Consider the following 25,243-nt stretch of genomic DNA (forward strand, 5'->3'; position numbering starts at 1 on the left):
CTGAATATTTGACAAGTGGCTTGTATCTAGACTTATTTTGTTGCAAAAGGGATGCTTAACAACAGCATGCAGTAAGCCAGAATATGAGCAAAAGGTTGGTATTTGTCAAGATTTTGATGATCCTATCTTGTTTTAGTTTGATTGGAATGGCTTGACTGGAGCTACCTCTTCATAAGGCCACACTCATGTGGCATCATCATTTGTTCCAATTGTGTCATCCATATTCCAAGAGAAACAATACATCTGTGACATGTTATCAGGAGAGGAAGGCAGGCCATCTTAGGGAGGGTCAGTATAAAGAATGTTTTGAAAATAGTAGTAAAAAGGAAGGGAAAAGGAGGAGGGAAGACGGAGGAAGGAAAAATACATATCAAAGAATGGAAATTGGATTAGCACCCTATAGATCTACTGATAGAAGGAATAAATGGAACCTGAAAAGGGAGTCACCAGAAATATAATCTAGCAATTTACTATGGTAGAAGTGGCTAATAGGCAAGGATGACCTGACAAAGACTACTGGCACAGAAGAATTCCTGGAAGCGAGTTCTGGTGTTAAAGGATTCTAAGGAAATATATGGCAAAGAAGAAGTCATTGATGTTCCATTCTCACAGCAGTTGAACTAGCAAGAACATATTTTAACAGGTCTATGCAAGGGATGCTGGGCTAGAGAGGTGGCACAGGCAACAATAAATAGGTAAATATGGATCTACTGGATCCTTCAACTGTACTGCATTGTTTAACTGCAAAACAATCTGGTAGGAGACCTGGAGAGTAGAACTTGTGGTAGTAGTACAACCATGATCTGGTGATTATAGAACCCAAAAGGAAAAGGAAGTAAGTCTTATGACCCTTGCAGTACACTTCTTTGTCCTGGAACAAGAGGGAGTATGTCAGGTCCTTCATGGTTCCTTTCAGGTCGCAGACAGCAGGTCCAGTCATCTTCTGTTGTTCCCCAGGTCCTGAAAGTGTTCAGAAAAGGGGGCTAGGGAATGCCACATTTATGCATAGCATTATCTTGTGGGCTGGAGTGACTTCTAGCCACTTCCTAATCAATAGGTTAATAGTTTGCAGGGATATCCCTACTCTTTTTTGCAGCAGTTACTGTCTGCCCTACCGTAGACAATCCCACAGTGCTCCCTTTTGCACCCTTCTCCCCTTGTGCAGAACCTGTGTGGCCACCCTGAGGTGTGGCTAGGGTATTGAGCAGCCCCTCCTCTGTAACCACTCCAAACGAGATCTTGGGGCAGCTCCCCACCTACTGGATTCTTGCCTGCCTGATCAGGGAACAAAAGAGGAAGCGTGTCCTGGTGTCATCTGAATTCTGCCTGTAGCAGGGGAGGTGCCTTCGAAGTTCCTGGGTATAATCCTAATGGTCATCCTGCCAGAGTAGCAAAAACACCTCCCTACACCCCACCCAGGCCTTTGCTTCTGCACTGGGAGCAGTTTTCACGCCTCATTAGGGCTTTGGCACTCAAAGGGCTGCAACAGGAGGATAATACAAATTAGCCTCCATAGGCAAGGAAAATGTAACTCTCTAAAAGTTTTTTATCAAAAATCCGACCTCGCCATTCATTTGTGATTTTGATAAATATTAAAAAGAGTTGTTGAATGATATTTCTATCTGGTCCCTACCCTGATATAGTAGAATTAAAATGTAATATTGCTCCCCAGGGTTTCGTTATAGGCCCTGCATGCCTTCCAACTGTGAAAATAGCTTTTGAGTGCTAGTAATTGTAAAGACAGGTTAACCTTCATTTTCTACATGTCCTGGTTTTAAATATCGGGCACCTTACTACGCGGGCTACAAGGCCTATTTAGGGGTAACTTATTATTATTTAAAACAAAGGCTTAGACCGGTCAAAAAAGGTTATAGTTTTACAGATTATTTGCCGTTATTGCACTGTTACAGCCAGACTACAATGGTAGGCCTGAACCCATGTTTGCACTGCCTTTGTAGTGGATGGCGCACTATGTGTTGCAGTCCACTATTGTCATTTAACTTACAGGCCCTGCATACACCTGGTACCATATACTAGGGGTCTATAAGTAATTTAAGTAAGCCAATTAGGAGTATGTCAATTCAACAATGTTACAAGGAGTACACTAGCCATTACTACTGGTTAGCAGGGGTAAAGTGCACAGAATTCTACATTTAGCAAAAACAGATAGGGAAACATCTGTGGGGAACACCATGGAAAAGATGGCCATTTCCTACAGTGCTATGCTAAAAAACAAGTAATTATTATTAAAATACATCATTGGCCCTCCTTAGAAATGGCTAACAAATTCTGATGAGCCTGGTAATGGAAGTTACCAGGCTCACTGGAATTAGTGGTTGTTGTTTTTCATGCTGAGATTAAGGCTGCTGACAGCTACTAAAACCTCTGTGTGAAACTGAAGGGGAACACATGTGGGAATTGGCATGGAACACCGACTCCCATGTATGATTTGTTGAAACTGTGTAATCCCTGTTTTTCCCTCAACCCCGGAGTCACTGGAAACGATAAAATTGTATTTCTGGGGTTAAGAAACAACAGGGGTTTAAAAAAGCCACTCATAATGAAAGACTAAGTGAACGTTTTTGACACTTAACATTATTAACCTTCTCACAGGAATTAATTTGATCAAAGTCTGGCACATAACGTTGATATTTTGCCCTGCAATTAAAAGGTAGATCACTAATAGATGTTTAAAGCAAGTGCATAACCCACTGTATGATTTGCCATTATTGAAACGTGTGACATCTACTTACATAAGAAATTGTGTGAACCAACTGATTTCTCTTGATAGAATTTAATCTAGAGCTGCTTCTGAGGCACATTAAAGTTCTAATATATTGCAAGATGATAGAAACTAGTTGCCTGTATTAAGAAGTACAAATGTGTGTGTTCACTGTCCTGGCAATAGGGCTTAAAGTCTAGATTTTCCACAAAGCAAAAGTAATATTCATGGAGCTGTAGTTTTGTGAACGCAGTGCATGGATGTATAATGAATATAGGTGCATGAGATTAGGACAGGTTAGCAGGGAGTTGAGTTAGTCATGCGAGCAATGAAGGAGGTTTTGGGGTTAGTGGAACATGCCTGTAGGGCACTGGATAACCCGGAGTAAGGACTAAGGGCCTGATGTAGGTAAATATGAAATACCGATTCCTAAATGCCGAATTTTACCGATTCTGTATTTTAGGAATCGGTATTTCATATGTAGCTAAAAATTCGGTAAAAAATACAGAATCGGTAACATTTGTTATTACGAATCGGTAATACCGATTCGGTAATAAGGAATCACCTTCCCATTCATTCCTGTGGGCCAAAAGGAATTAATGGGAAGCCATTCACTATTACCGATTCAGTAAATACCGAATCGGTAATAGGGGAAGCATATTCAATGGTGGCAGGGTGTCTCATTGACACCCTGTTGCACCCCTGATTCGTGCATGTGTGCACATGTGGCACACATACATGCCATAAGGGCATGTATGTCTGCCACATGGCACTGAGAAAAAAGCAAACAATTGCTTTATTTAAGGTATTCGGTATTTACCACCAACTTGTAGTTGGTGGTAAATAACGAATCCTGGTAGCAAAAATGCACTCACTTGAGTGGCACCTACATAGCTTTTAAAGATTTGGTAATTTACCGATTCCTTAAAATAAGGATTCAGTATTTTACCGATTCCTTAAAATAAGGAATCAGTAAATTACTGAATCCTTAAAACCTGCCTCCTACATTAGAAAAGGCTAAATACCGGTCAGTAACGGGATAATTACAGAATTTTTGGATGTTACCGACCGGTATTTACCTACCTACATATGGCCTTAAGACTCTTAACTAAGAGTGAAAGACTGAAGGGTAGTAGAGATGCTTTGAGGATAGATGAGCATCAGCAGAGAAAGTCCCCAGCCAGATGAGGTGCTCTTCCGTGTTGTGTGTTTGACACTAACAGACAGGAGAGGAGGTCTAAGGGGCTCTGATGATGAGACGGGTGTGAGAACCTCTGATGGATGGCTGAAGAAATGCATGTCAGCTCAAGGCATCTCAAGGTTAGGCAAGGGTCTCTTTTGGTCCTGCTACAAGTCTCTTGGACCTTCAATGGGTAACAGGGGATAACTTATCATGGTCTCAGGGCAATTTAATGACAGAAACCCAGTAGACATAGGTTGAGAGACAGACAGACTCTGCATACAGGGAGAGTGAATAGGAAAAACTAAGGACTTGGTCAGGTTATCTAAAGTGTAGGTGCTGGTCTCTGAGGGGGCTGAGAATTAGCATATGGTTGTCAGAGATCTAGCTTTGGATATCATAGGTTTACCTAAGCCTGTTTTAGGGTGTGTAAGAATATACAAAGGCCTCAAGGGGGGTCACTGAGTTATGGCTGAGGTAATGTAAAGGCCAACTAAGAGCCAGTGAAAGTGGGGATGGCAACTATTAAAACCATGTTTGTTATAATATAGTAGTAAGCATCGTTAAACTTTTTAGCAAGTTACATCACCAAAGGTGCATTATTATTTGCAATGCCATAGCTCAAACTTTCAGTAATGCGAGACCTAATGCATTGCAAATGCTTGTTTTTCAGTGCAGCTGGTAATCTTTTACCTCTGTTGTGAGTGCATGCTTCAAAATATCTATTGCTCAAGGCTGCCCTGTTCCCCCTTGTTCTATACATGTGCACTTGTGTATTCCTCATGCCATTGTTTCGCTATCTAAGCAGACACTTTTATTATGAACCCATTATGCCTCATTGCAAGACACACCTACAACACAGTTACAGACAGCACTGGACAAGCTGCATCACACCACTGAATGTGGTACAAGTTCAAAAAATGTAATTGTAACAGAGCAGAGCTCTATTAATTCAGTAGCATGAAACTGATGCATTGCCACTTACTTTCACTTTGTCACGGATAGTGTGGCGTCCAGGCCTGGCTGGACGCTCGCTGCACGAGGATAGGCCTCAGACTTGTATCCGCAGCAATGATGGACACCCACACAGTCTTATGGCTGCTGGGCCAAGACCCTGAGCGGTCTTGCCCCACTTTAGTTAAACCCTCGGCGAAGCCTGCCCTCGGGGTGCCTGCATGTGTGCTAGCCATGTGTAAACGGGCTGGGTGGCGCTGTCACTACATCCCTCCAATCTTTTAGATACAAAGAACCTTTACATTGATATTTTCAGTCTCTATGCACCATGCAAAGTCTTTTAGTCTCTGGCTGGGGGCTGGGTTCGGCCAGAGACCATACCCTGGCACCGGGAGTTCTTCTCCATCCCAGACCTCTCCATATCTCTCTCTGACTCAGGGGAGGTGGCACCAGAATTCTGCTGCTCCTCCACCGTCCTTGATTCTCCTCTGGCTTGACATTGTGCAGGCCCTGGGCTGCTGACAGGGGTGTTCGTTGTGACTGCCCCTTCTCCTTCCTCTGGGTCCTCCGTGGCACTGTCAGTTGACAGCAGCGTGCTCACAACTCCCTTAAACCACAAAGTATTCCTTGTGACTACGCGAGTCCCTCGCATGGACAATACCATGGTGCAGTGCACATTGATGACCTCCCACACCTCTGGCTCATACGGGGTGTGATACTTCAAGCCCGGGTATCTGTCCTTCACGATGACTCTGTCACCAACTCGGATGTTCATCGGCTGTGCCCTGCGATCTTGGCTCGCCTTGTCATTAGTCGCTTTTCTCTGGGCCTAGGCATCCTCTTGAACCAACGCTGTACCTCTGCGCCTTTCGGAACACAAGGTGAGCCAGCTCACACTGGGTGGTGCCATGTGGGTCTGACGATAGGCACTGAGGAACTGCCGAAGGCACTGCTTGACAACCTCCCCTTTCTCCACTCCGATTTTGAAGGCTCGGTTCATGGCTTCGCATGAACCGTTTCACCTCGCTGTTTGCCCGGGGCCCCTGTGGTGTGGTTTTGCGGTGCCGAATGCCCCGGGAGGCCAGTTACTCATGGAACTCTCTTCCTGAAATGGTGAGAAATTGTCCTACTTGATTTCTTCAGGCAGTCCCATCATGGTGAAGACACGCTCAAGTGCGGTATTGATGTGTTGAAAAGCTGTTGACTACACTACTTCCACCACCGGGAATTTTGAATGAGAGTCGACGAGAACCAGTGTTCTCCATCCATCAGGAAATAACCCAAAGTCAAGGCTTACTTTGGTCCAGGGCTCCTGGCATGGGTCCTCCATGATCACCGGATGGGGTGCAGGGTCACTTCCCGTGATGTTGCAAGTATGGCATGTGCGGATGACCTCCTCCACCATGGCATCCATGCCTGGGAACCAGACCTTGCTTCGCAGCCTGGCCTTAGTATTCGATATCCCTTGATGCCCCCGATGCTCCAAATGGACTACTTTCTCTTGAAGGCTTCTCAGAATCACAAGGGGGGTGTCTTGCAGCACAACTCCATGAAGACCCTCGCTGAGGCCGCTCTGAACATTCCACACCTGTTGTTGAAACAGCCTTACATCCGCTGTCAGGGAGCTAACACCATTGAGGAAGTGACGCCAGTTCCTGTTGGCTAACGTGGTCTTGACCTTGACAAGGCACTCATCAGATTCGGTCGCCCTCCCAATGTCTTATAGCGTGAGAGCGACTGGGCATGCTTCGAGGGAGACCATCCGGACATACTCCTCGATGCAGTCTTCACCGGACAGTGTCTTGGATGGCACTGGCTGACCAAGATGCCGCAACATGAAATCAGCTGGGTTGTTGACCCCCGGACGGAAGACTACCTCAAAGTGGTAGGCCTTCAGCTGAACTGCTCGACTCTCAATCCGGGGAGGAGCTAGTCGAGATGTGCCAGCAAAGAGAGGAACTAGAGGCTTGTGGTCCGTGACCACTCAGAATTCGTGTCCATACAAATAGAGATGGAAATAGTGCCACGCCCATTTGATGGCCAGGGCCTCGCGTTCTATCTGCGCATAGCACATCTCCATTCAAGTCAGCGCCCTGCTGGCGTACGCAGTTGAGACCCCCTCCTTGGACTCTGTCCCCTGCATCAGGATCGCTCCCAGTCCTACGGGGCTTGCATCCACCACCACTTCGGTGCACAGATGGAGGGCGAAAGTATGCCATCGCTTTGTCATCGATGAGGGCCTCCTTGACGGCATGGAATGCCAGATCGTCCTTCGCGGACCAGACCTACGGCTGGCCAGACTTTGTGCGGTTGCGGAGTGGTTTAGAGAGGGACGCCAGATTGGAAATGAACCGTCCACGGTATGTGGCTATCCCGAGGAAACCTAAGAATTCGGTGGGCGACGTGGGCCTCGGGGCGGATCATATGGCCGCTGATTTCTTTGGGTCAACATGCAGCCCTTCCCTGGAGAAGATGTAACCGAAGAAATCCACCGACTCCTGCTAGAACGAGCACATGGCTCTATGCAGGGTAAGCCCGTTTTCCGTGAGTCATTGAGGGGTGGCCCTGGGATGCACAATGTGCTCCTCCAGTGTCTTGGAGAACACAAGGATGTCGTAGCTCAAATTTATTACTCCCTGCAGTCCCGTGAGCATCTCCCTTATTGCGTTCTGGAACACCTTCGCGGCAAAAGAGACACCGAAACTCAGTCTCTTATACAACACAGCCCCACATGAGTGGAGAAGGTTGTGCTGTTCCTACTGTCAGGGTGGATCTCCAGCTCGTGGTAGCCGGCATTGAAGTCGAGCTTGGTGAACCTCTTGGCACCGTTAAGGTCGGCCACAATGTCATCCATGGTGGATGTGAGATAACCTTCTCTCTACACGGCCTTGTTTGGTAGGGGCATGTCAACGCAGAGCCAAATCGCTCCCGACTGTTTCAGTTTCGGGGCCACGACCAAGGGCAACACCCACGGGGTGGGGCTCAACACCTTCTCTATCACACCCTAAACCTCCAGCTTCTTCAGCTCTTCCTCCACTTGTGGCTGTAGGAGAAACGGCACCCCATCGATGCCTCAGGGCCATAGGCGGGACTATTGGATAGATGTGCAGCTTGGACGTTTTCCCTTTCAATAATAATAATAATAATAATAGGGGGTTTTGTAAAGCGCTTGGTGACGCACAGCGGCGTGTCCCTGCGCTGTGGAGCGAGTGCTTGCAGGGAAACTGCAGGGGGGCAGAACCTGTTACCGGGTGAATAGTATTGTTTTTAACTTGGCTCTAAAGATTGGTTCGGATGGCTCAAGACGCAACGCACAGGAAGTTTATTCCAGCTTAACGCAGCCAGATGCTTGAAAGATCTTCCGCCCATCCTTGCTTTAGACACCTTGGGCATGGACAGACGCCCCGAGCCGGAAGATCTAAGGGAACGGGAATGTTCGTATTGTGTCAGCAGTCCCTGAAATGGAAGGGGTGCCCTACCATTGACGATTCGATGGCAAGTGCAGAGTGCTTTAAATTCCACCCTGCTTCTTACCGGGAGCCAGTGCAGGGTCTGAAGAGCCGCTTTAGAGGCAGCCCTTCTGGGTAGTCTGAGCACCAATCGGGCAGCAGCGTTCTGCAGGATCTGCAGGCGGCTCAGATTCTTCTCTAAGGTCCCTAAATAGAGAAGGTTGCCATAGTCCATCTTAGATGTGACTAGTGCATGCACTAGCGTTTGGCGTGCTTTGATGGGTAGGAATTTCAGCACCTTCCTAAGGCTCTTGAGAGTCCCGAAGCAGGATCCATCCACCCGATTGATCTGGGGGTGAAAGGTCAGGTTGGAATCAAACCAGATGCCCAAATTCCTCGCCTCCTGACAGGGGGTAGGTGTTGGTCCCAGGCATGGCGGCCACCATGCCGACGTCCACCCCCTACGACCAGCACCTCAGTCTTGCCTCCGTTGAGCTTGAGGCAGTTGGCGGACATCCAGACTGCAAGATCTTGCATGCACGATCTGAAGATGTCCGCCGCGAGACTGGGCGCACGTGACAGGGAGATGACCAGCTGTATGTCGTCGGCATAAGACACCATGCGCAGGCCGTGACTCTCCACTATAGTGGCTACCGGAGCAACGTAGAGATTGAAGAGAGTTGGACTCAGGGATGAGCCCTGCGGCACCCCCTGGTCCAAAGCTACACGCTCTGAATAGAAGTCACCCTGCCTGACTTGAAAGCCTCGGCCAGATAGGAATGATTGGATCCATTTCAGCGCTGCGCCTCTCACCCCTCCTTTACTCAGACACTGTAGCAAGATGGAGTGTGCCACAGTGTTGAACGCAGCGCTGAGATCCAAAAGTATCAAGGCCATAGTTTGACCCTCGTCTGCACCCTGCCTGATGGTTTCAGTTGCCATAAGGAGAGCTGACTCCGTGGAGTGACGTGGCCGAAACCCAAATTGGGTGGGATGAAGAAGATTGGTCTTCTCCACAAAGTGCATTAACTGCATATTGGCCAACTTTTCCGCCACTTTGGAAAAATAAGGTAGCATGGAAATGGGACGCAGATTGTCCAGCTTCTCAGGGCTTATGTTGGGCTTCTTGCGGAGTGGGAGCACCACAGCCTGTTTCCAGTCCTCTGGCACAGAGCTGGACCGGAAGGAGACATCCAGAAGATGCCTGATGTAGGGTTCGAGTGTCATCAGGCTGTCCCCCAACCGCTTAGGAGAGGCTGGGTCCCGAGGGGAACCTGACTTCACTGATCTGCATATTTTAATTAGATCTTCTGATGAGGGGGTAATAAAGTTGAGAAGCAGGTTTTGTCCAGCTTCCTCTCCTGCTGGTACTGCTGATACATCCGCGACTGAGGGTGGGACAGGGAAGGCAGAGTAGATCTTGGACACTTTATCCCCAAAATAGTTAGCAATACGATTGCAGGTGGCTACCGAGTACTCTTCCCCTCCTGTCGAGGCTTTAGGGATGGACAGGGATTTGTATACGCTGAACAGTTCCCTAGCTGAGTTCTCTGCACCCAGGATTTTGTCAGCATAATATGCGGCTTTCTCTATCCGGATCTTATTATGATAAACCTGTCTATTGACGAGATATCTCTTTTTCAACTGGTTATCGTAGGCCACTCTCCACTGTCTTTCTGCACGTTTACAGTCCCTCTTGGCACAGCGCAACGCCTCGTTGAACCAAGGTGCAGTTCTTTGTCTACGGGCCCCCTCCTTTGACCGGCCTAATGGGGCCGTGCAATTCAGGGCAGCCGTGATACGGTCATTGAGCAGTTTGTTTGCCATATCCGCATTGTCACCTCCCGGGGGCCCCTCTGCGGTGAGAGCCTTATTAAACTCTGGCAGGGAGAACCTAGCCCATTTACGCCTGGGGTAGTTGAGGGGGGTGGGGTCCGTGGCTTTATGTTTAGGAAGGAAGATTGAAAATGGTACAAGGAAATGATCGGTCCAGGGCAGGGGCACCGGGGAAGCAACCAAGACTTCCTCCCAGTTGGCGAATATTGGATCTAACAAGTGTCCATGTTGGTGTGTTGGAAGCTGCCCCTTTAGCTCTAACTGTAGGGTCTGAAGTTCTAGACGGAACTCCATTGCTCCTTTGTCAGACAAATCTTCTAGGTGCGTGTTTAAGTCTCCGAGTAACAGAAACTTGTCTCTCCTTATCGCTGTTTCTGTGACGCACTCTAAAAGGTTTCCTTTAAACCTAGCCATAGGTCCCGGTGGGCGATAGATTAAGAAGCCCTTCACAGTTGTGCTCCCATCAATTTTTATGGTGAAAACACCAGCATCACTTCCCGCCAGATGGACTGGTTCCAAATGACTGGAAAGTTGCTGTTTGAACCCAATCGCAATTCCTCCCCCTCTGCCTTCAGGTCTATCCAGTCTCACCATCTGGTAATCATCTGGTAGTGCCTGAATGATGTCGGCGTCAGAATTGGCATCCAACCACGTTTCTGTGATAAACAGCAGATCAGGTTGTTTATCCGCAAGAAGATCGTGTATGTCATGCTTGTGGCGACGAAGCGACCTCACATTGAGCAGACCACAGGACAGAGAGAAGCAACTGGCCCTGGAATCTGCTGTCAATGTGCAGAAACGAAATTGGCAGTGTCTGCACCCTTCATCCTCCCCAACTCTTATGCTATGATGGCCGAGTGTGCAAGTATTAGAGGACAGACTTACTAAAGCATTCCTGCTGCACGTGATTCGGCCATCAGGACCAGGGGTTGTGGCCCTGGGCCGTGTACGGTCGCGGACGGGCGCAGACGGGCTTGGCTTAGGCGCGGCTTCGGCCCGCGCCTGGCACGCCCGCTGCGCTAGCCCGCTGCGCCGTCTGGCCATGATGCACATTATATAGGGTGTTAGGAGGGTGGGAGGCAGGCGCGACTAGAGCGCACCCCCAGCCACACCTAAGATGGCGCCCACCGCCGCCAAACACCGGATCAAAAAAACGGCTGGGTGAGGCAGGGAAGAGAAATAATAGCCTGTAGAGGGGTGTCAGTGTTCCTAAGCATTAATCACATTCAAATAAACAATTTAGAAGCCCCCCCGAATAAAAATGTTATTCGAATTTAAAATCTCCTAATAACGATTAGATAAAAGTATTCTGCCAGCAAAGTAGTGTTTTCTGACAAACAAGCTCGCAGCCCTAGTTACCCTCGCTAGGGAGAGCTCCAAATAGGCAGCGCGGGCGTAGTAAAGCAGAGCTAAATAGCCTGGGAGGGCGGGAGGCCGGCGCGACTAGAGCGCACCCCCAGCCACACCTAAGATGGCGCCCACCGCCGCCAAACACCGGATCAAAAAAACGGCTGGGCGAGGCAGGGAAGAGAAATAATAGAGTGTAGAGGGGTGTCAGTGTTCCTAAGCATTAATCACATTCAAATATACAATTTAGAAGCCCCCCGAATAAAAATGTTATTTGAATTTAAAATCTCCTAATAACGATTAGATAAAAGTATTCTGCCAGCAAAGTAGTGTTTTCTGACAAACAAGCTCGCAGCCCTAGTTACCCTCGCTAGGGAGAGCTCCAAATAGGCAGCGCGGGCGTAGTAAAGCAGAGCTAAATAGCCTGGGAGGGCGGGAGGCCGGCGCGACTAGAGCGCACCCCCAGCCACACCTAAGATGGCGCCCACCGCCGCCAAACACCGGATCAAAAAAAACGGCTGGGCGAGGCAGGGAAGAGAAATAATAGCGTGTAGAGGGGTGTCAGTGTTCCTAAGCATTAATCACATTCAAATATACAATTTAGAAGCCCCCCGAATAAAAATGTTATTCGAATTTAAAATCTCCTAATAACGATTAGATAAAAGTATTCTGCCAGCAAAGTAGTGTTTTCTGACAAACAAGCTCGCAGCCCTAGTTACCCTCGCTAGGGAGAGCTCCAAATAGGCAGCGCGGGCGTAGTAAAGCAGAGCTAAATAGCCTTCCGGCGCGACTAGAGCGCACCCCCAGCCACACCTAAGATGGCGCCCACCGCCGCCAAACACCGGATCAAAAAACGGCTGGGTGAGGCAGGGAAGAGAAATAATAGCGTGTAGAGGGGTGTCAGTGTTCCTAAGCATTAATCACATTCAAATATACAATTTAGAAGCCCCCCGAATAAAAATGTTATTCGAATTTAAAATCTCCTAATAACGATTAGATAAAAGTATTCTGCCAGCAAAGTAGTGTTTTCTGACAAACAAGCTTGCAGCCCTCTGGCAGCCCAGGCCCTCAAATAACATGGGGAACTCTCTGAGCATCTCACGGGTGTGCAGATCATGTACCTGGTTTGCAAAGAATACTAACTCTAGGTCTTCTGGCATGTGACAACTAAGGAGGGTGCCTCGTTTTCCGTCTGTGACATGAAACCTTGTGTTGAGACGATGGCCCTAGTTGGCAACCTCAACCTCCATGACTCCTCGTAAGGGAAGCTGCTTATTTACGTGTATATCCTTGCCTTGGATGGGAGGAGTGTGGTGATAACCTCTCATACTGATCACTGTCCATCACGTTCACTGACGCCCTGTGTCTATGAGGGCACTTAGGGGGCGCTTTGTACCTTCTCGACCGACAAATGACACAAAGAACACATCGTCGTCCTCGGCTCCCAAACCAAATCCTGGCGGGTATTGTCCACTTGATCTGCAGGGTCCTCCAGTGTCAGCTATCTCACCGCCGTCGTTGGTTCACATTGGCCAAGGGCATTAGTTCTTCCCAAGGCACTCCTGCAGACCTTCGCAAAGTGGTTGAGCTTTCCGCCCTGGGAGCACGTTTTTCCTCTTGCAAACACCTGCCTGCTGGAGGGTGATCCAGACCGCAATTTCCACATGCGCTTCTTTTGGGGGGTCTTGGGGGTACTCTTGATTGAGCCAGCCGTCCCTGAATTGTGTCCACTCTCTACTCTTTGATCACGGGTGGTCGTGTCGATGTAGGCTGCGGTGTAGGCCATTTGAGGGCCGCCTCCATCTCGTCCGTGCGAGCGTTGGATAGCTCATGAGACCTGGCGAGCATCAGGTGGCGTAGCATAACTGACGACACCCCTGAATGACTTGCACCTTGATCTCCTCCCTCTGGTCCGGCAATGTGCAAGAGCTCGCCAATTTCCGTAGGCGAGCATAGAAGTCATTGATGGTCCCGGCTTCTCCTTGCCTTGCCTGCTTGAGCTTGACCCGCTCGAAGTCGGGGTTTATCTGGGGATTGAAATGCCTGTTCAGGGCTGCTACCGTTCATTGTAGTCATCGTCTGCCCCTTTGTCCGGCAGCGTCTCAAAAAGATCATACAGTTCGCCTCCTCCATAGCACATGAGGAGCGACCTTTTTAATCTCCCATCAGTCTCTCGTATGCCTACGAAGTAATGGTACAGGCGGCCAATCCAGGATTCCCAGCGCGCCCCGGCTGTGGAAGGGTCTGAGAGTTCACTGAAGGGCAGTAAAGGGGCAGCCATGGCCTGGACAGGCCGATCGTGGGCAGGTGGGTTCGCCTGCTGAGGAGGTGGCTGGTACGCCACAGGGGCACCGCCCGCTTTATTTCCGTCTTGGCCGCTCATCTTCAGCCATCAGCGCACTTGCCAATGTTCCTGGGCAGTGACGGCAGGGTATGCTGATGGGTGTAAACCTGCGTAGTTCTTCTAAAAACAATGCTCTGTAACTTCAAATATGCATAATATTTGTATAAAAGCCAATTTATATTCACTGCCGATTGGAAAAATATTTATAAAACCAGTTGGGTGGTTTATAAATAGAAACTAGAAGGCAAGTATGTGTCTCCCAGCAGGGAATAGGGTCGAACACATGCATAGTGACTCCCAGCAGGGAAGAGGGTTTTAGAATGTTGTGAAGTAAATGCAGCTTCGAAATTCAAACCGCGATGACAGCAGAAACATGGCAGAGACTTCCATCCAATTTTCCCGCCTTGCTGCAAGATTAAAAGGCAGATACAAGGGGGGTGATGAAACTTACTTAGTGGAATTAGAGTTACTGTCTTAGGTTAAGATATGTCACTTGGTAGTTTCTCATTCCTAGTGTTATTTGATTTTCGAGCCACTTACAAATTCATATTTTGAGCCACCTACAAACTAATATTTCAGCACTCCTGCTATTGCATTCGAGCAGTATCAGGCGATAACGAACAGGCACCTTCTGGTGTTTGATCTCGGTCAGGCTAATAATAACTTGCAGCGATCGGCAGAAAGACACAATAAAAAGAATAAGCTCCTCAAAAAAACAGATAATGAATGAAACCGTAAGGAGACTGTAATTGGCCAGTGCTCCTCTCTCTTGAACAGAAGTGAGCTATTGACTCCCAGAACTAGTCAGGATGCAGCAATTAAGAGGGGCGCTTGAGGGAGCCTATGGCAAGCAGCAGGCGGGAATAACTTTGTGTAAGTGATTTCAGCAGGTCCTGCAGACAGCGCATGCTCTGTTGACTCGACTTAAAAAACGTGAAGACCATTGTACTGAAGCCTAATGTGCAGACATGTATTAGTTACTATACAAATATATTGCTTCTAGCGGTAAATAAAGTATGTTATTGGACTTAAGCGAACAAACATGTCAAAGAGCTAAAATGTATGAGACTACGATTTAACAAGGGTTTAACATTAACTATGTATTGGTTATGCAATGACTGCATAATATGTTCAAATATTCCAAGTCTTAATACCTTTATTTTACTAAATGAGAGCATCATGTCAGATGGATGGTAAAATAAATATGTTTTCAAAGGCACATATTGTTTGTGAACTAAAAGACTTGAAAAGAGTAACATTTCAGATTACCGGCAGCTAGAACATATATCCAGTAGTTATGGTAGAGGAACGTATGTGACTTGATTATCATTTTAAGGCTTCTGTATCAAGAGACCAGCCTCAGCAAAAATATGAAAAGGTTCTCTCATTCCTTCTAACGAAAATGCAAAACTCTGAACCTTAAAAGCATGATTGGCTGTGAAGGACTATTCATTTTATAGTTCTTGTATGCAGCACTGCTGTCTGTAAAACCTATTGAATCAAATTACAGAGTTGGCTTTGCGCAAGCCCCCTATCACCATTGTGTTATTTTGGCCAGTTTCATTTAGCCATCCAGTAGTACAGGAACAATTTTCAGAGTGGGGGTGCTGCCATCAAGGCTATATTACAGAAGTCATAGGAACTGTGAAAAATCATTTCGCAAACGACGAGCATAGCAAATGGGCAAAGCCATTTTAACAGGAACGTGGTAATTAGATGGTAAATAGTTGGTGCATTTTGGAGCACACTGTGGCTAATCTATATCTATACTACTAGTATAAAGAGAGAACAGAAACCTTTTGGCAAGGTAAACACGGGAACCACAGCGCCAATCCACACACCCAAAACATTGTTGGAATCCTCAGGGTGTGTAGATGGACATAGGCGACATAAAATAAAAATAAAACGTAAATTAAAAAAATAAAATTTCAAAACAAAGTAGTCCCCTAAAACTAGCACCGGCCGAGACATAGCGCTGACCGCGACCTAGACGTGCGTGATGACGACAGGCGGGGAGGAGCGGTGACGAACGGGGAGGAGTGGCGGTGAAGTCCGGAGCGGGCGGCTCAGGTAAGGCAAAGGGGAGGCGGGCGGGAGGCAGGCGGGAGGCGGGAGGCGGGAGGCGGGTGGGAGGCGGAAGGCGGTCTGGGCAATGTCAGGGCGGGCGGGGGGTGGCGAGGCGGGAGGCGGGAGGGATGCGGTCTGGGCAATGTCGGGGCAGGCGGGGGCCCGGGCGGGAGTGCACAGAAGCATAAAATGCAGCCCCGGGCAACGCCGGGGCGGGCTGCTACTACATTATAAAGCTTAGTTTGGTAACGCATCGTGATTTACACACAGCACATTTTCCATTGCATTGAGCACTAAATTTGCACAGACATGCAGTTTTATTGGAAAAACGATATAGCTCACAAATGATAATGTGTGGAAATCGGGGGCCATATTAATGACCCAGTTTGTGTTGTGAACATGCATGACGCAAACCTTAAGTGAGGTTTCTGAAACTACACAAGTCCACTTTGCGTGGCGCGAGAGGCTCCATAAATCTGCAGAAAATCAATGCAGCGCAAACCACTTCAGTGGGTTACACTGCTCTGGGAAGGCATTAAATGGCGTTAAGCGGGTGTTTGCACAAAACTCCCATGAATATTGACGCATTCCAAGATTCACTAGCATTGGTAAACCTGGGAATACGCAAAAAAAGTACACCTTCCCAGGAGAGGCGTAACATGGAGAAATATCTTTATTTCTCCTAGTTGCTTCTTCTTTCTATGTGTGCTGCATTCTGCAGCACGTATAGATAGAGGAATAGGCCTCTCAGGACTGTTTTTGTGCAGAAAGGTACCCTTTCCTGCAAAAAAGCAATCCTGCATGCAACTAAGCCACCCTTGTACCATGATGCAAGGGTGCCTGTGTAGGCGCTATGCTGCCAAAAGGGTGCCAGCGTGGGGGAAAAGGCAGGAATGTCCTGTATCAACTTTAATAGGTTGCATTGTTGTCCTTTCCCTCTCACATAGTGCAGCACAGGCAGGGGGACTTGCCGCGCTGCACTGCATGACAAGTTTGTAAATCTACCCCTGGGTTTCAGTGAATATTTATTATTTGTGCACCACCATGCAAAGAGACTTTGTCAATCACATCTTGACTAGCTCAGAACAGCATACATCTCTTCAATCATATTGTTAGATGCATACCAAAATAATTTTTGTTATTTCTTCACTGCGGGAGACATTTTTAATGCTTTCGTGTGCTCAAGTGCTAGGCTGACTTTAACATGACTGCCTCATTGTGGTTTTCTCTTTCACACTGGGAAAGCCATCTTTCAGTCTGAAATCCTAATATCAAAGGCAAAACCCACAGTTTCCAGTCATACTGATGCTAAAAATGTAATCCGTGGTGATATCACCGATGGTGGCTTTAACCATACCATGACTAAACATTTCATCAATTTTGAAACCAAGAAGCCTGCCCTTCAGTGAGACATACCAGTAAGTTCTTGTCCCGTGTGAGTTTAGCCTCCTTCAAAAACACATTCTGTGCAAACAGCTGAAGGGCTGTGTAATGCACAGAATAACAATGCGCTTTATGTACATTTGACTGATTAACCCTATAAATATTAGAGTGGCTTCACCTCCTTCTTTCAGAATGTATGGGAGATGCATTCAGAGACGAGAGGAGGAGATCGTAGGGATACTGTTTATTCAGATCTTCAAGGCCCAGGGGCTTCGGGTACAGGGGTGTCCATGAACGTTGGGTTTTCCTTACTGGGCTGGTTGCGGTAGGGAGGAGTCTCTGGAGCCAAGCAACAGGTGTCGTCGTAGGGTCCAGGAAGGGTCAGCCAATGCTAGACATCAGGTCAGGATCACCGGGGAACCTGTTCTGGATCGGTGGGCCACCTGGAGATGAGCTGTAGGCGTCGGTTACAGAGTGCTGAGGAGTCTCAGTTCCGATGGGGACTAGAGGGTACCAGAGTCCTTTGTAGAGATTTCTTGAAGAGAGCTCCGCTGTCCACAGGAGATCTGGTCTTTGTCAAAGTGCAGGCAACCTTCTACAGGTTCTGGAAGTCACTGGCTGCAGGACAAGTGTCGCCTTTTTTGCAGGCACTTTAAAGCTTGAAACAGAATGGTAGGGCTGGGGCCAAGTCAGTAGTCGTCTTCAGACTTTGCTGCACAGTGCCTTCTTCTTAGGTGAGCAGGAACCAGGTTCCAGGTCTTGGGGAGCCACCGAAATACAAAATGTAGGGGTGTTTTGAGTGTCGAGTAAGACCAATGGGCACCTTTCCTGGGGTGACTCCACCCTCAATTATCCCACCCTTCTCTGGGAGGGGTCATAGTCCTAGTCCTGATTGGAGGGGGCTCCCCATCTTCAAGACAGCAGGGGCTGAAGGTTGTGCTTCACCTCGCCTCACCCACCTTAAGGGTGGAGTTGGCAGAGGTGGGCACACCTAATAACCTTCCTGGGTTTTTCCACCCAAAGTGGGTTTGTTAACTGGGGGCTGCCATCTGCTGTTAGCAGCCGAACCTGAGGGTCGCATTACAAAGGCCTCAGGCCTTCGATGCTTCTCTCTCAAGCACCGTCCCCTGTGCATCCTGGGGTAGGAGGTGTGACACCTTCACCGAAGATGTGCATTGTTTTTGGTCCCAGAGAGCAGAGGCTCTTGACTCAGGTATCCAGAAACATGTCTGGTGGTGGTAGGATGTCTACAGCCAGTCTGTGACCACAACAGGGTTGGTAGGTTTTCAGGGGGCACCTCTGAGGTGCCCTCTGTGTACATTGTTCAATAAATCACACGCTGGCATCAGTGTGGGTTTATTGAGAGGAGGAGTTTGGTACCAAACACTCCTGGATTCACAAGCCATCATGGAGCTGGGGAACTCGAGTTGTTGAGCTTCCAGCCCATGTACTCTTTATGGCTTACCTGTGGTATAGATGGCTCAAGAAGATCCCGTGGATGCTGCCTAGCCCTATGCAGAAAACGGTGGTCAATGCCTTAATTACATCTTGGCTTGACTACGGGAACATCCTGTAGTTGGGAAACATTTATTGTATTGTCCTGATAAAGGTGGCTAAACATTAAATATACCACCGAAACGCGTCGATGCACAAGTAGGAATACGAGAAAAAACAAACTAAGGAAAATTCTGAGCTTTTGTTGGAATGTAGTCCTTTACTTGTACCTCCTTTTTTATAGGAATGTTTGATTTATTTCATTTATAGTGTTCTGTTTTGTATATGTTTCCCATTTTTAACAAAATATAGTGTATGCTAATAAATTGTGCAGATGTATTTTTACTATAGTGTTTTCACTGTTTCTTTTAATTTTCATTGCTTCCTTGTTATGATCTGACATTGTTGTGTTTTATGTGTATGTTTGTAATATTTTGTGTTTCTATGGTAATTCGCCCAAAGGGAATTATATTTTGACTTGTGTCTAGTTAGAGACACTGAGACTGTAATGCTATGGTTTGGCTTGCATCACTGCTGCTGGGTGTAAGTCAATCGATGGAACTGCATGGACTATCGCCACTTCACTAGCGGGGGTCAAGGTTCAAGTGTAATCATGGACTCGTCACAAAGAGGGTGCAGATTGCTGCTAGACTAGTGAAAGGTCCCGTACTGTGGAGGTGGTGCCCACTCCAGGTAAACATCCGGTACTTGTTGATTCTGGCAGGTCGAACGCCGTCTCTTTTGTGGGCAGTAGTCCATACAATGTGAAATACAAGTATGGATTGGTAGACAATGGTCCCGCAATCTCTTCGCACACTGACTCCTAGACACCGATTGCTCTGCGAATCAACAGAGTCACTCACAGGTGGACAGACAACAATGGAGAGGGTCCCATCTTGTTTGGTGTAGGAGGGTGTGAATTTAAAGTGCCTCAGTCCCGGCACTGCCCCTCTTTAGGCGATGAACAAAAATGGATAAACTTGTAGATCTGGATCTCTGTAACCTGTAGGCAGTATGATTGCTGCTGCCCGCGTCCCACACAGGGGGACATCAGCGGGCAGCCTCTCTAGTGGACACTAGTCCCGCCCCCTCCTGTGTTGGTTTGGCGCGCTGGGGTGGGAGGGACCCCAGGGAGCCCCACTCTCCCCTCCTGACACCCAGTCATGCTTCCCGGGGAGGTTCTTCGGGGTGGGAGGGCCCAGCCAGGTATATAGGTCCTGGCCCGTCTCTTGGTCGTTCTCTGCTTCCTGCCCCGGCCCTGCGCTCGGTCCCCGCTCGCGGCCCGCGCCGTCCGCCTTCCCCGTTGCTGCAATTTCAAACCTCAGGTATGTGTGCCTCTCGCTGGCCTCCCCCCGGCCCTGTCCCTGGTATTTGATCCAGGTTGTACGGGGCCCTGTGGTTGATACCACGGGGGTTGGGAAGGCCATACGCTATAGAAAAGGTAGCTGGGTTGATTGTTAGCGGCACTGATTTGCTGAGGAGAGCGGTCTATGGGCGTGCGCGGCCTGTATCGGGACCTCGGGTCAGGGGTGGCGCGGCTTGTGGGGTCGCGGTGGTTGCCACGTGACCCGGCATACGAGGCCTCAGAAATCCAAGATGGCGGCATAGGCCGCCCTGCCGGTCTTTGGGCCGAGGCCGCGCCTATCGGTCAGGGATATCATTTTGCACTGCAACCGGGTCCGGCAGCGAGCAGGAATTGTATAGCCGTTCAAGGAACGGGACGTGAGGGTAGATAGCAAAAGAATACTCGCTTTTGCAAAAGGGGAGAGGATGTGGTCTGACTGTTAGCGCGGCCGACTTTGGTGCGGGGAAACCAGGTTCGAGCTTCTTATTGAGCCATAAAAATGTATACATGACTTACTTTTAGCAACGCAAGCCTGTTAGACGGACGCCTTTTGTAAACAAACTATGCAATTTAGAACCGCTGAAACCCTCCCCCGCCCCTCATTTCATTATCGTATTTACTGATTTACTCGCTTTTACAGCATCGCAAGCCTGTTAGAAGGACGCCTTTTGTAAACAAACTAGGCAGTTTAGAACCGTTGAAACCCTTCCCCGCATCTCATTCCACTATCGCATTGACTGATTGCTTCCAAGTATTGCATACCGGGCTTAGCCCCGGTGTCGTGCGCATGGGCCGTCTCCATGCTTGGCGGAAAGTTTAACATTCAACTCACTCCCTCCCCCCGCACCCTCCACCGCGTTGTCGATATCCTACACCCCCACCAACCCCCCCACCCCTTCCCACACGGGGTTTTGATGTGTAAAAAGGACACATGGGGCCGTGGACGCGGGGCGTTGGGGTTCGGTCGGTGTGTGGGGAGCTTATCAGTTGTTACCTAGTCATGTTGCAACCGGGCTGTCCTAACCTCATGCGAGGAAGCCGGGTGCTTTTATGGTGTGCGCCCAAGAGCTGCGAGCCCGGTGGCGAAGTGGTTCGGTCAGCGGATGAGTTCCTGTGCCGTTCGCAGGCACTGAATCGGTGTGTGGGCTGCCGGCGCCAGCTTGCATAATCCCCTTGACCGTCCGTATTCTTAGCGGAGGGTATACCTATCCCTTACCCCACCCCCCCCCCCCCCCTCAACCTCCTCATCGACCGGCGGGCGGGGAGCTTAGTTGCTGCTCCCCAGCCATGTGGCAACACGGGTTGTCACCTCCTCATGCAGAGGACGCCGGGTGCTGTTGTTGTGTGCGCCCAAGAGCTACGAGGTGCTCATGGGGGGTGGGGAGTCGGGACGACACGACTGGGTCCGTGAAATTTTACAAGGTGCTCATGGGGTGTGAAGAGTCGGGACGACCGAGGCAGGGCTTCGAGTGAATGAAACATTGGCTTTGTCGAAGGTTGCTAGTTGCATAGGATAAATAAGCAGCAACTATGGCTTGCATACGGTGGACCAGTGTATCCGCATGCATAATTTATCTATTTTACTGCCAAACGACGAAAGAACAGTAACAACTGGATACAATGCGTTGTTTACAGACAGCTAGGGGCACGCATGATATTGTGCTATTAACGTTAATGGTCTTCTACCTCAGTGGCTGGAAAACATAATGGGAGTAGGCAGGGCGTTGAGTGGGATGAAGTATGGGCTTTGTCAATGGTTGCTAGTGGCATAAGATAAATAACCAGCACCCAGGGCTGGTATACGGTGGATCAGTTTATCAGCATGCCTAATTCATCTATTCCCTGCCGGGTTTTCTGGGTTTGCAAGAAACAGGAATTGATTAGTTGGTTTTACTTGCGGGGAACAACAGTACAAGAAGCACTGGGTAATAACATGATACAAAATAAAATCACCCATATTAAAGTCAAGCAGATTAGAAAGAACTTCTGCTAGAGAAAGTTGAAAATGTGATTCGGGCATCAGGGGTTCAGGGGTGACCGCCTCAGCCCAGTAGGAAGGCGCGCTAACTTCCCCCCCCCCCCTTTTTATTTTTGTCATATTTCAGGTCGCTCACGACGCAGAAAATCAGGATTAGCAAGAGTGAAGGTACATAATGCTGGGGGACTAAAAAGGGGGAGGTGACGAATGTGAGAGGACTCAGCGCGTGTGTGGGCAGGCCCGAGGGCTCAAGAGGGTGAAGCACACGCATTCATTTAATTTTCTCCCCCTTAGGGACCCGTAAGGGCAGAGGCCTACCCCACGATGAGCGAATTCGGGAACCCGTTTCCGTTGTTCACCCAGGGCCCCGGTGAGGCTGACTCGCAACTGGGCGAGCCGCAAGATGGATTGTGGGCAGAGTTTATGTCCATGGCTAAAGGAATGGGCCCCGAGTGGGCGCGAGGATTTATGGAGGCACGCAGGCAGGAGGATTCGGGCGTAATAGCAGACACAGCACCTGAAGTGGTCGCAGGCCCCTCATCACAGGGGCAAGGGAGGTCCATACGTAATCGAAAACAGACTTGCAAGGATTTTCTGGCCGCGGCACCGCCGGCAAAAGCGAAAACTATCAGGAAAGACGTTTTGACCAGGGCACCACCGGCTAAAGCGCCATCACCCCCCTGACACAGGCTCCTGTGGCAACGAGGGCACCAGTCGTGGTACATGACTCTGCCACTGGTTGCACGGACATGGCTCAGATGGGTAAGGCTATGGACCAGATGTTGGGGTTGATGTCAGTATTTCAGAAACGTTTAGACGCCATGTCAACAGCACCGCAGAATGGGCCGCCCGCTCCCATAGCAGCTGCACCGGCGTCGGTGCTGCAGGTGTGGGCGGGCCAGGCCGGGTCCGGCCAGAACGGACAAGGGGGGCCCGGGGTACCTGTAGCCGCTGCGTAGGTTGAGGGGTCACCAGTTGGTGTTGTGCCGGTCCAGGCCACCGCCGCGCCTGCGCCTGCCATCGTTTCTCCAGGGGTCTTGCCGGTCCAACAAAGTGGCACAGCCGAACTGAATACATCAAGCGCTAGCGTAGCAGGCGAAGGGGTACCATCCACAGTAAACGGGGGTGTGGCTGTCTCAGGGGAAGCAAGCAAAACTGGCGCAGCAGGAGCCCCTCGGCCGTTAGTCACACAGGCCCCGCTGGCATCTGGCAGATGCTCACTAGCTTGGCAGGTCCCGCAGGCAGCGAAGGAAGGTATATGGAGGAGAGAGTATATTGACATTTTAACATTGTTGATGCACGGCACTGCAGGCGCAGACACGAGAAAGATGGGTGGTAAGGAGGATGAGAAGAAGACTAGGTATCAGCGCTGGCCAGAGAAGTCGATAGAAAATTGGACGGCGGCATTCAACATCCTAGCGGCGGTAGTAGCGCAGAAATACCCTGAGCAGGGTGAGGCGATGATGCAATACGTTACCACAATACAGCATGAAGCAAAGTATGGTGAGGGGATGGGCTGGTTTTATTATGACCAGGACTTTCAGAAAAGGATGTCAGTATGTCCAGAGCTGGGGTGGGACCAGAAAGAGATACAACTCTGGATACAGCACATGTGTAGGACCACTAGTGAACGGAAGGAGGCAGCTCTTAAGGCGCAAGGCGAGGTAGAAAGCAGGAAAAGGGAGCAGTTCCCGAGGCGACCCTTCAAACAGTCCTTTCGAGGGAACAGAGGGAGGGGACAGAGGGGGGGCCCTAGGTGATTTAACTCAGGGACTTGCAGGCTCTTCAACAGTGGGACGTGCACTTGGGGGAGGGCATGCAAGTTCGCGCACAGCTGCAGCAAATGTGGCGGACAACATGCAGCAGCCGCATGTACAACGACCCAAGGCTTGCCCGCCGCCCCCCAGGCGAATAGACCAGAGGGACCCCGCTAGGTTAGATACCAGCCCTTCTCAGACTTTCTTTTTGACAGATAGGCCCCCCCAATCCAGGCAGGACGATGGCGACCACCAAACAGCGAACAACAAAGGCCCCTCTCCCATTGTGATACAGAACATGCTACCATTACTCAGGCTGTACCCTCGCGACAAAGACAGGGTCCTGCTAGCTGAAGGTTTCATAGACGGTTTCAGGATACCTTACAAAGGCCCCTTGATCTGTAGAGATGCACCGAACCTGAAATCTGCTAGGGAGCTCCCTGAGGTGGTCAGCACGAAGGTCAACAAGGAATGGACACTTGGTAGGGTGGCTGGTCCATTCGCTTCCCCTCCCCTTGACAATTTTGTGGTCTCCCCATTGGGAGTAGTGCCAAAGAAGCAGCCAGGAACATACCGACTAATTCACCACTTGTCCTACCCCGAGGGTAATTCAGTTAACGACTGGCTGGAAGAAGGGACTTGTTCAGTGGCCTACTGCTCCCTGGACATGGCGATAGATATGGTAAGGAGGGCTGGGGTAGGGGCATGGTTGGCGAAGGCTGATATTGAGTCAGCTTTTTGCCTCCTGCCCGTGCATCCGTCCAGCCAGCATTTGTTAGGATTCAAGTGGGAAGGTAAATTTTATTTCGACCGCTGCATGCCAATGGGTTGTGCAGTCTCCTGTGCCTACTTCGAAGCGTTCAGCTCTTTTCTGGAATGGGCCTTGGACAGCGAGTACGGCATTACGCAAGCAACGCATTACCTGGATGATTTTTTGTTCTTTGGCAGGGCAGGTACGCAGGAATGTGCTGAAAGTTTGCAGGCCTTCGAGACGATGGCAGGGTACCTCGGGGTGCCACTCGCTCCAGGGAAGACTGAAGGTCCTGCGCAGATACTGACTTTCTTGGGCATCGAGCTGGACACCGTTAAGGGTGAATCCAGACTCCCTGCGGACAAGGTCAGCTGTTTGAAGCAGGAAATTCGGGCTCTACTGGGCAAGGATAAGGCGACTCTGGGGCCTATCCAGAGCCTCTTGGGCAAGCTGAACTTCGCAGCTCGGGTAATACCAGCTGGCAGAGTCTTTTCCCGCAGGTTAGCGAGAGCAACGTCAGGCGTGCATAGAAAACACCACCTGGTCCGCCTGGGTGCTGGCCTCAAAGCAGACTTGGCAGTATGGGCAGAGTTTCTAGAACACTTCAATGGGTCAGTCATGTGGAGGGCTCCCTGG

This window comes from Lissotriton vulgaris, chromosome 6 (genome assembly GCF_964263255.1).
Source record: "Lissotriton vulgaris chromosome 6, aLisVul1.2, whole genome shotgun sequence".
NCBI classification, from domain to species: domain Eukaryota; kingdom Metazoa; phylum Chordata; class Amphibia; order Caudata; family Salamandridae; genus Lissotriton; species Lissotriton vulgaris.